The following is a 12,535-nucleotide window of genomic DNA, read 5'->3' as shown; positions in this document are numbered from 1 at the left end:
AAAAGTGAGTACACCCCTCACATTTTTGCAAATATTTGATTATATCTTTTCATGGGACAACACTATAGACATGAAACTTGGATATAACTTAGAGTAGTCAGTGTACAGCTTGTATAGCAGTGTAGATTCAGTCTTCTGAAAATAAATCAACACACAGCCATTAATGTCTAAATAGCTGGCAACATAAGTGAGTACACACAGTGAACATGTCCAAATTGTGTCCAAATTGTGCCCAAATGTGTCGTTGTCCCTCCCTGGTGTCATGTGTCAAGGTCCCAGGTGTAAATGGGGAGCAGGGCTGTTAAATTTGGTGTTTTGGGTACAATTCTCTCATACTGGCCACTGGATATTCAACATGGCACCTCATGGCAAAGAACTCTCTGAGGATGGCCTGGGCTATAAGAAGATTGCTAACACCCTGAAACTGAGCTACAGCATGGTGGCCAAGGTCACACAGCGGTTTTCCAGGACAGGTTCCACTCAGAACAGGCTTCGCCAGGGTCGACCAAAGAAGTTGAGTCCACGTGTTCGGCGTCATATCCAGAGGTTGGCTTTAAAAAATAGACACATGAGTGCTGCCAGCATTGCTGCAGAGGTTGAAGACGTGGGAGGTCAGCCTGTCAGTGCTCAGACCATACGCCGCACACTGCATCAACTCGGTCTGCATGGTCGTCATCCCAGAAGGAAGCTGACGCACAAGAAAGCCTGCAAACAGTTTGCTGAAGACAAGCAGTCCAAGAACATGGATTACTGGAATGCCCTGTGGTCTGACGAGACCAAGATAAACTTGTTTGGCTCAGATGGTGTCCAGCATGTGTGGCGGCGCCCTGGTGAGAAGTACCAAGACAACTGTATCTTGCCTACAGTCAAGCATGGTGGTGGTAGCATCATGGTCTTGGACTGCATGAGTGTTGCTGGCACTGGGGAGCTGCAGTTCATTGAGGGAAACATGAATTCCAACATGTACTGTGACATTCTGAAACAGAGCATGATCCCCTCCCTTCGAAAACTGGGCCTCATGGCAGTTTTCCAACAGGATAACGACCACAAACACAACCTCCAAGATGACAACTGCCTTGCTGAGGAAGCTGAAGGTAAAGGTGATGGACTAAACCCAATTGAGCACCTGTGGCGCATCCTCAAGTGGAAGGTGGAGGAGTTCAAGGTGTCTATCATCCACCAGCTCCGTGATGTCATCATGGAGGAGTGGAAGAGGATTCCAGTAGCAACCTGTGCAGCTCTGGTGAATTCCATGCCCAGGAGGGTTAAGGCAGTGCTGGATAATAATGGTGGTCACACAAAATATTGACACTTTGGGCACAATTTGGACATGTTCACTGTGGGGTGTACTCACTTATGTTGCCAGCCATTTAGACATTAATGGCTGTGTGTTGAGTTATTTTCAGAAGACAGTAAATCTACACTGCTATACAAGCTGTACACTGACTACTCTAAGTTATATCCAAGTTTCATGTCTATAGTGTTGTCCCATGAAAAGATATAATGAAATATTTGCAGAAATGTGAGGGGTGTACTCACTTTTGTGATACACTGTACATACAGAAATTTTAACCTTACAATCTGACATTCATATAAAAGTCAGGGGCCTCTGCTGGACAATTCTGGAATTTGCTGGCTGAGGAATATAGGAAAATATCCAAACATAAGAAAATGTGCCACATATTTAACAGCATTTTTGAATCAACCTACTTGTGTGAATCAAATCTAAATATTGGTCCACCCTTACTGATGAACACTTGGAAGCCTGCTTGAGAATTGGCATCAGCAGCTACTGTCCAGACTATATAAACCTGGCTGACACCATTCAGTGCAAATCATAAGAATAAGGTTAGTGTGATATTTCAGTCGCTTGACCTGTAAAGCTGAATATCAATATAAGCAACTGAAGCACATTTTAAAAAAGCTACAAAGCTATAAAGCTAACCTTAAAAAGTAGATCGCGATGACCTGTTTACTGAAATAGTATATCTCAAGCCACGAAAGTATGGGCACCCCTGCTTTAGGGTATCAAATGGAAGCTTGTGGGTTCGAATCCTGGCTCTGCTGTGCAGCCACTGTTGGGCCCTTGAGCAAGACCCTTAACCCTCCTGGCTCCAGTGGCGCAGTACAATGCCTGACGCAAAAGAAAGAGAATGTAACGAGCACGGTTTTTGGTTCTATAAACTTTACACTTGTATATTAATGAATCAACTGTACTAACAAGGATGTTCAAAATGTTTGCTGTGGCTCTGTAGCATTTTAAATAAAAGTGATGTTTAAAAATGATTGCTGCTTGTTGTGTGGAAGGTTTCTATTATTTTAGCATTAATACCTAGAACTTTCTTTTGTGTAACCTTTTTGTATTTGAATCGATGAGCTACTACTGGCCTATGGCACTCTGTATTCCAAGAATTATATTAAAAAAGTAAGTTGGTCTTGACGTTATCTAAGTTCTTGATTGTAATCAACAAGCCTGAAAAACTGATGGAAAAAAAAGTTAGACAAATCAATACTATTACTGCAGGAAAGATGTCTCTCACCAAAAGTATTTAACCACCACATACTCTACCACTGCAATTACAATCACAATTGTGGCCATATAGTCATATAGTGTGTTTTACATGAAATATTGTAAAAGTTAACAAATGATGCCCAATTATAGGTAGCAGCACAGGAATACCAGCATGCTCTCACCTAAAAGTGAAATATACAAGGGATCTTCACAAAGTTTCCGCACTTTTATAATTTAATTGGGAACATTAAGGGCAGAAGGGAGTAGTAGACTATGGGTGTGTTTGAAAACCTAGTGAGCTCTCTACATAGACAGCATTTTAGGTCATCTTACATGTGCTCCCGAGAAGAACGCTGTTCGAATTCTTAGATGCCTTAAAATGCTGCCTACTAAGGCACCTTAAATTTATTTTGACAGTATTTTGACAGAATAATGTGGGAGCATCCGATGCTGCCTTAGCGGTGAAGGCAATCCCGGCATTTAGTGCGGCACAACTTTTCTCACAAAAAATGTAAAAAATATGACGGATGGTGCGGAGCAACTAACGTAAATAAAATATCGTTTTTTTCATTGTATAAAGGTGCACAAGTGTAATTTAAGTAAATTCGGCTTGTCAGCAAATGTAACCATTTTCGGTACACAGACGGAGATTAGTTGACATGCTAGCACGTTGTGCCACCTCATCCCATTGGTTTTAATGGCATGAGGCTAACTGTGTTAGCTTAGTTAGCAAAAACCGATGTAATCATTATCTAAGTAGCACATTCGAATAACCTGCCTTATAAGTCAATAATTAGAATCCTCTCTACTTAGGCAGCTGCCATTGTAGGCAGTAAGACAGCAAGGCAGCTCCCTAGGTTTTCTAACACACCCTAAGAGAGAGTTTTTAGTCCAGATTTAGCGGCATCTGTTCATAGAAGCTTCAAGAGGAAGAAGATTTTCATGTGATGATAATGTGAAAGCAGCGGTGCATCAGTGGCTATGTGCTCAACCAAAAAAATTTTTTGCTGATGGCATTAAAAAGTTGATACGACGCCCCTCGTACATACCCTCATACATACACAGACCAAGACAAAACAAAACAAAATATATACAATTATTACAAGGTTAACCAAGGTTAACCAAAACTAAATAAATTCAATACATTCACACCAGTGCTAAGATCTCAAGCTCTCAAGTTCGAATCTCAGCTCTGCTATAACGGGCAGAGTGCATACACAGATACACAATTGGCTGTGTGTCTGTAGGGGGATCAATGATGACTAAAAATGAGATTCTGGTCGCTGGGCAATTATGACCTCTGCTGACCTGTCAAGGCACCTGCACAGGGATGGCAGATCATGGGTAGCAGCGTGTGACTCTCCACACATGATAGCACGTATTGTGAGACCCCTCCCCAGCAGATTAAAAGAACCAATCTGTTAGTGTTTCAAAGGGGGCGCATGACAGGCTTGGCCTTGGTGGGTGCAGTGGTAGCAATATGAGGGAGATAAGCTCCAATTGGCTACAATTGGACTGAGGGGAAAAAGGGGAAACACCCCAGAAAAACAAATTAAGGAATGAATAAATAAATAAATTTAAATATGGACAGTTGTAGCCTAGTGGTTAAGGTACTGGACTAGTAATCAAAAGGTCACTGGATCAAGCCCCACCACTGCCAGGTTGCCACTATTGGGCCCTTAACCCTCAATTGCTTATAAAATATATAATTATATATATAATTAATTATAAAATATACTGTCATAGTACTGTAAGTCGCTTTGGATAACAAGCGTCTGCTAAATGCCGAAAATGTACCTGTAATGTAAATGTAAATAAATAAACAAATTCAGCACATTAATAAGTCAGTGTGGGTTTCCTTCAGGAACTTTGATTTCCTCCTACCCTAAAAAAACATTTAAAAATGGCTGCTCTAAATTACCCCTAAGTTTGGGTGAGAAAGTAATTGAGAGTATGTGTTGTGCCCTGCAATTACCTGGCACACTGCCCAGTGTGTATTGTTGCCTATCTGAGTGCTATCGGACCCACTATGTTTGTAATCAGTTATGGTGACTGGAGTTAGTTCAAATAAATACATTTAAGTAAAATTATCAACTTATTAAACTGTACGATCATCATAATCTTTATCCAGGTATTACAAGATAGCATTCTTGATAGTTTATGATCATCATTTCTTCATGTCCCAGGAACTGAGCGCTGCAACATTATCTACCAAGAACCCACAACCACTATAAGGTACCATACAGAACACAATGTGGCATAAAGTACAAACCCAACAGCATATAACTCTAAGGTTTCTTCAATGTATAGGCAGATTTGCATTCAATAACATTCATCTGTGAAGCAGAACGTAGTTAAGGAAAGAAGAAAGCTCTTACCGTGAAGAATGCTCGGAGGAAATACATGACACTGAACATGTTGACAACACTGTGGGAACCCCATATAAACTTTTCTGCTTTTGCCTGCCCTGGGTCTGTTCTACTACAGCACTATGCTAGCTGTTCACACTACCTGTTGCTATTTTTGACTGACTTAGTGGACTTCCCAGAGGGCAACGGGCTAAGCAGGAGGCAGGGAGGAGGGAAAAGCTGATGGTGGTAGGAGATGGAATTATTGCCAGAAGATCTATAGCTAAGGAATCAAATCCTACCCATATCGTCTCCTATAAAAATGCAAAAATTGCTAATTCATTAATTAATGTATCCTATTTATCTTGATTAGCTATTTAACCTCTATCAGGCTTGCTAATACAAGGGACAAAGCAGAGACACACGGCCAGGTTACCCGAAGCATCAGACACCTTCACATAAACCCACCCACCCACTCACACCAAGGGGCAAATACCAGTAGCCATTCCAGCTGTTGAATATTGTAGGAGGAAACCAAAGTAAAATTCATGCAAAGACGGGTAAAAGAAACCTAACACACCCAAGAAAAGGACCATTCCCAAGTCACCTGGACCCTGCAGCTATGCTGCACCTACATTATCTGCAATGCCACTGTACCACCTGCGTTAATTTACAAATTAACCATATAAACCACAATCACGCACAGCTATTAAAGACAGCTTGTGTTATACATTACATGGCCAAAAGTATTTGGAGACCTGACCCTGAGCTTGTCGGACATCCCATTTTAAAAACAAATGCCATTAAAATAGAGTGACCTCTATGTGATCTTCTGAGAAGACAGAAGTATATCTGTGGGAGCTTGCCCATTCAGTAAAAAGGGAATTTATGACTAAGCACTAATGTTGGTCAAGAAAGCCTCAACAGATGTTTTAGTTCATTCCAAAGCTGTCCAGAGAGGGTGAGGTCAGGGTTCTGTGCAGAGCTTGCCTTTCTTAAACTGTTGATGTAAATTTGAAGCATATTATTTCCTTTTTATAATAGATAAATTACATCTGTTAGCAGTTGCTGTGGCTGAAACACATGAACTTAGTAATTAGAAGGGGTGTCCCAATACTTTTGTCCATATAGTGTAGGTTCATTATGATATAACTTTAATGCTCTTATCATTGACAGCTTTTCCACTAACATAGAATCAACTTTTTAACCGTCTGTGTGTGGCACAAAGGGGTCATACTATGAGCTGGGCGGTATGACAATACATTCAGTATACCGGCTTTGATTCCTCATACGGTATGGATTTGTCATATAACACCACACCGTAGCACAGTTAATACAACAGCTGTAGGCTTCAGTAGGCAGCAAATCATATGATATTGTCGGCAGTTTAGAAGTTTTTTTTTTGTTCCGACACAGATTAAAATACTATATACTGTATGGTTTGTCGGCGCAAGGTTGTTGCAAAAAATTTTTAAGTGACTACAGGGGCAAAAAAACTTAAGTTTAATTGCTATATCGACGTTGTACCAAGAACACCGAAGCAAGCTGGAAGTGTAGATATATAAAGTCGTCCACTTTTCTACAACAGACCTGTGATCAAGTTGTACAATCAGTGGAGTCATACCTCAGTATAATGGAGTATAACAGTGTAACTGTGCACTTCATCAATGGTGACTGAGAGACTGCAAACGTTGTTTTATTTGTTAAAGGGGGAGCTAACGGTAATTGTATAATACAGTAGACCCTTGAGTTATGAACCATACGAAAATTTTGGGTTATGAACAATCTTTTTCAACTTAACGTACAAACAAATTTCGGATTACGAACCGAAATTCGCGAAACGAGTAACGTCACGAACAAGTTCACTCCGACCGTCTCTCTCTCTCTATATATTTATATTTACATACAGTGAGCGAACATTCGGACAGCTGTGTTTTTTTCGGTGTTTTCTTTATATTTTGTAAAATTCTATATTAAAATGTCCCCAAAGAATCTGCAGAAAAAGTGCAGTGGTGAGAAAATGAAAAAATATATTCCTATTTGTTGTTGTATAATTACTCCTGCCAGTAGCTGTCACTGTGTATCAGACAGAGGGGACAGTGAGTGAGAGAGAAGAAGGAAATCGCTGAGTAAAGTATTCTTTCTTTCATGCAATTACATCTACAAAATACAACACTATTGAAATAAAGAAGGAAATAATAGAGAAACATGAGAGTTATTGTTGTTTCTGGTAGATACGTTTTATAAAAAAAGAAATTCATTATGGTGTATGGTACAGCACACGTACTGTACTGAAATGTGATGTGTGTTTTATGTACAGTACTACTGTGTATTGTTATTGTTTTCTATTCTATAATTTAAGATTTAAGGGAAAATATTATAGTATTAATAACAAAAAAGACAATTGAAGACATTAGAAAGCTTAGGTAAGGGGAGGTTGGGAGGTCTGGCACGGATTAATTATATTTACATTATTTCTTATGGGAAAAATAGGTTTAACTAATGAACATTTTGACTTAAGAACAGCCCTTCGGAACCAATTAAATTCGTAAGTCAAGGGTCCACTGTACTTAAATATTATATTAACAATAAACAAGACCCGAGTGAGGGGGTCTGATGTTGAAAGACCCGAAACCCCCGTTGACCCCAGGAACATCACTGATGATGCATCCCAGCGCATCCTAGAGATGTATTGAAAAGCCATATGTTCTAGACCAACCAGTGACATCTGGGAACAGACCAGTTGACAACCAAGAATAGATTGGTGACTGCTGGAGAGTCAGATGACAGCACGGAAAGACGGTAACATGGGCAAGTCGGGCTAGCAACCCAGCTTGCATCCTTCGTGAGGAGGAAGCCAATCCAAGCTACGAGTGAACCTTCAGAGACATACCCCCAGGGGATCCCGAGAGGGGGGGGGATGAGATCCCCAACAGGACGGACCTACGGATGATGACCCATGCAAACGGCCAGACGATGATGAATGCAAAATGCATCTGCGGGAAATTTTGCAAGAATCCGCGGGGCCTCAAAATCCATCAGGCCAGGATGAAATGCTTGGACAAGGAGAAGCAGGCGCAACGCACAGGACCAGTTCCTGGTGAGACGCAGGAGGAGCATGGCCAGGACTCACCCCACAGAGCCCAGCACCTCCACGCACCGGTTCCCCAGATTCCATGCAGAGTAGTTCCACAGCGGATTAGATGGCCCCCAGCAACAAGAGCATGTGGCAGCAATTTGATGACAATGTTGGTGAGATTGTCCAAACAACAGCTAAGGACGATGCTGACAGTCGATTGCACACAATGACGACCATCATTGTTAGCTATGCGTCAGAGAGATTTGGCTACATGGAGATAGGGAACAGTAGGAAACCTTACAATAAGAATCGCAGAGCCACCAAGATCCAACAGTTGCGCCAAGAACTGAGATCCCTTAGAAAGCAGTACAAGAGGGCCAGAGAAGAAGACCGGCAGCTTCTGGCAGAGTTGCGAGAGATCGTCAGGAAGAAACTCCTGAATATACGCAGAGCAGAGTGGCACCACAGACAAGCAAAGGAGAGGGCCATGAAGCGAACATCCTTTATTGCCAACCCCTTTAGCTTCACCAGGAAACTGCTTGGTGACAAGCGTAGCGGCCAGCTGGAGTGCTCTGCAGAGGATGTTAACACCTTCCTTTACAACACTTTGAGTGACCCAGAAAGAGACCAGGATCTTGGCCACAACAATGCTCTGATAAGCCCAGCCCCACCGACAACGGAATTTGACATCAAGGAACCAAGCTGGAGAGAGGTCCAGAAGTTGTAAAGGCAGCGAGATCAGCCTCAGCCCCTGGGCCCAGTGGGGTACCATACAGCGTATACAAGCGCTGTCCAAAACTTCTTCAGCTACTGTGGAAGGTCCTGAGAGTGGTCTGGCGACGAGGAAGAGTCGCCAACCAGTGGAGGATGTGTGGATCCCTAAGGAGGAGAACTTCAAAGACCTGGGCCAGTTCAGAACCATCTCACTGCTCAGCACAGAAGGAAAGATATTCTTCAGCATTGTGTCACGGCGGCTGTCAATGTTCTGTTTAAAGAACAATTATATCGATACTTCGGTACAGAAAGGCGGGATCTCCGGAACATCTGGCTGCATGGAACACACAGGGGTTATCACACAGCTCCTTAGGGAAGCAAAGGAAGGCAAAGGCGAACTGGTGGTCCTGTGGCTGGACCTTGCTAACACTTATGGGTCTATACCACACAAGCTCGTCGAGGAGACTCTCCGCAGACATCATGTTCCCAACAAAATCAACCACCTTATATTGGATAACTACAACAATTTCCAGATGAGGGTTATATCTGGGTCCATAACATCTGAGTGGCATAGGCTAGAGAAGGGAATTGTAACGGGCTGCACCATTTCAGTAACCCTTTTCGCCCTTGCCATGAACATGGTAGTGAAATCTGCGGAGGTGGAGTGTCGCGGGCCACTGACCAAGTCTGGAGTTCGGCAGCCACCAATCAGAGCTTACATGGATGACCTGACTGTGACTACATCATCGGTCCCTGGCAGCAGGTGGATCTTACAAGGGCTAGAGAAGCTCATCTCACGGGCAAGGATGAGCTTTAAGCCATCAAAGTCAAGGTCCCTGGTCTTGAAGAGGGGAAAAGTCACGGACAAGTTCCAGTTCAAGATCTCAGAGTCCACCATTCCAACACTGTCAGAAGAGCCGGTCAAGAGCTTGGGGAAGCTCTTTGACTGCAGCTTGAAGGACACAGCTGCCATCCACAAGACCTGTGGTAACCTTGGAACCTGGCTCACCAGGTTGACAAATCTGGGTTGCCGGGTCGTTTTAGCTTGGATCTACCAGCATGCCATTCTGCCCAGGGTTCTGTGGCTGCTGCTACTGTATGATGTCCCAATGTCAACTGTGGAAGCTCTGGAGAAGAAGATCAGCAGTTACTTGCAAAGGTGGCTCGGCTTGCCTAGGAGCCTAAGCAGTGATGCCCTGTACGGGGCCACCAACACCCTACAGCTCCCCTTCAGCGGCCTCACAGAAGAGTTTGTGGTAACACGGACAAGAGAGGTTATGCAGTACAGGGACCCCAAGGTGGCCACAGCTGGCATCAAAGTCTGCACAGACAGGAAGTGGAGTGCTGCCAGAGAGCTACAGGCAGCCGAGGTGCGGCTCAGGCAGAAGGCCCTTGTTGGGACAGTGGCAAGAGGGCGATCAGGCCTGGGCTACTTTCCAGGTAGCCAGGTGGATAGAGCTGAAGGGAAGGAGTGACAACATCTCCTCCAGGAGGAAGTGCGCGCTGGTGTAGAGGAGGTGAGAGTCAGCAAGATGGTGGGGCTGAGTCAGCAGGGCACCTGGACAAGGTGGGAGAAGACGCTGCAGCGGAAGATCCCATGGCCAGATCTTTGGCGGGCTGACAGCTACCGCATCAGTTTCCTGGTCCAAGCTGTCTATGACACCTTGCCAAGCCCAGCAAACCTTTACACCTGGAGCAAGATTGAGACACCTTCCTGCCCCCTGTGTGCTGGGAGAGGATCGCTTCAACACCTCCTCAGCAGCTGTCCCAAAGCCTTGGCCGATGGCCGCTATCGGTGGCGCCACGACAAGGTGCTCAAGGCAGTTGCGGAAGCAATCACCACAGCGATTCACTCTAGCAGACACTGCCCCAGGAAGAACAACATCCCTTTCCTAAAGGCCGGAGAGAAGCCCCACTCGCGAACACAGACCAAGTCAGGCCTGCTGTCCACAGCCCCAGATTGGCAGCTGAGAGTGGACCTGGGAAAACAACTAAAGGTCCCCGAACACATCGCCCAGACAAGACGGCGCCCAGACTTGATCATCTACTCAGATGCTACCAAGCAGGTGATCATGTGGGAGCTGACTGTGCCATGGGAAGAGCACATGGTGGAGGCACACGAGAGGAAGCAGGCGATGGCTTTGGCTAAAGAGGGCGAGCCCGTGGATTGGTGCTGCTGGGATACAATCCGGGTCTTGATCAAACCTGGATGGGTCACCTGAGTGAGGGGGTCTGATGTTGAAAGACCTGAAACCCCCGATGACCCCAGGAACATCACTGATGATGCATCCCAGCACATCCTAGAGATGTATTTAAAAGCAACATCGTATATTATACACCTGTTTCACACGTACTGATTCCATCATATATTGTGTCATTTTGTGGGGTATTAGTTATGATTGTGTACAGTTGTGCAGCGTGTTACACCGACATCTGTGACCAACATATTATGTGACTTAAGTGGGCACTTAAGTATGATTTCCATTTATGTGCATGAGCATTTAATGCATATTATGTGTGGTCACACACACCAGGTTATGTGGCTGCACTGTTTCTTAGTTTATTTTGTATTTGTTGTGAGAACCATTTCGAAAGTAATGTTTTCTTCACAGATCAGTGATGATTCATTACTGCTGTCTTTTTTGTGGTTCTCTTGCTTTAGCTGTAAATAGTGCAAAGGCGGGTAAACAATGTTACTATGGTGATGTTACAGAACCCTCACTCAGCTGTTTGCGTCACAGGCCAGCAAGATTATTGGGCCAGAACTGCATTTTTTCTGGCCGAGAATCAGTAATTTTGCTGGAGAAAAGTGTCAAACCATTCGGGACCAGTGGAAAAATACTAACAGAGAACCATATCAAATAAAATTAACTGCATAGACTTTTGGTATTAAATCTAAGCACTGACCAGCTCTGTTATCTTGTTAGTAAAAAAGGAAGTCAATTAGGAAACCTAAGCAGAAGTCAATTTCCTGTTGACTATTATATTAAATTACAAACCCAATTCAAAATGTTTAAAGAAAAATGACAAAAACAGCACAAAGATATTTCATCTTTAAAGTAGTATTTAATGTTCAAAGTAATGAGTGGGCGCCCCCTAGCAGGCAGAATTGGCAGTGCCTGCAGCAGATAAAATTGGCCACTATTCTGCAGGGTGGGAATTGAGCGGACAAAAAAGGAGTGGATGTCTTCAATGCTGTATAAAGACCCTGGATAGAAGCCTGAGGCACCTGTATAGAGGTGGAGGAAAGCTGAGATCAGTGCATGACTCTCCATGCGCGAATGCACCAAAGTATGAGTAAATAAGCAGGGGGCGGTGGAGCATGTTGGGCAAATATACCCTATATCGGGGTCCCCAAGAGAGCAAGACTAATTTGCTATGCTAATTTTGGAAAAGGAGGAAAAAAATGCATAAATAAAATGGTACATATAGAGAGAGCTCTATGTGATGTTTTCAGGTATAAAAAGAGCCACTTTTCTGAGAAGGCTTCTCACAAGACTTTGAAATATATCTGTGGGAATTGGTGCCCATTCAGTCTGCTTCAAGCTAAAGATGCACTGGAGGTATTATAGTAAAAACAAAAACATATTATAAACATATTATAGGTTGATGTCCTATTGTTTTATTCTTAATCAATAAAGGAGGTGCAAAATTATTTTACGGACTTATTTGTACTACTAACTGTAAATGATAACCATGTGATTTAATATATGAATAAAACTAATATGCAACATAATAATATATGTAATATATAATATGAACAGAAACTAAGACTAAAACTAATTTCAAATTATCTGCCAAATGTGTCACAAGATAATTGTATAACAAGAGAACAGTAATACCAGAGGTTAAGAAAACACTGTATTTACAGAAAAGACTGTA

At 43.1% G+C, this 12,535-nt stretch overlaps 1 pseudogene; it reads left to right on the top strand.

Moving 5' to 3' along the window:
• Positions 1 to 7,893: 7,893 nt before the first annotated feature.
• LOC134310655 (uncharacterized) lies at positions 7,894 to 10,875 on the top strand (annotated as a pseudogene).
• The last annotated feature ends 1,660 nt before the right edge of the window (positions 10,876 to 12,535 follow it).

Source organism: Trichomycterus rosablanca, chromosome 3 (assembly GCF_030014385.1).
Source record: "Trichomycterus rosablanca isolate fTriRos1 chromosome 3, fTriRos1.hap1, whole genome shotgun sequence".
Taxonomy (NCBI): domain Eukaryota; kingdom Metazoa; phylum Chordata; class Actinopteri; order Siluriformes; family Trichomycteridae; genus Trichomycterus; species Trichomycterus rosablanca.
The sequence above is the reverse complement of the archived record's forward strand: the minus strand, read 5'-3'. Positions and strand labels throughout refer to the sequence as shown.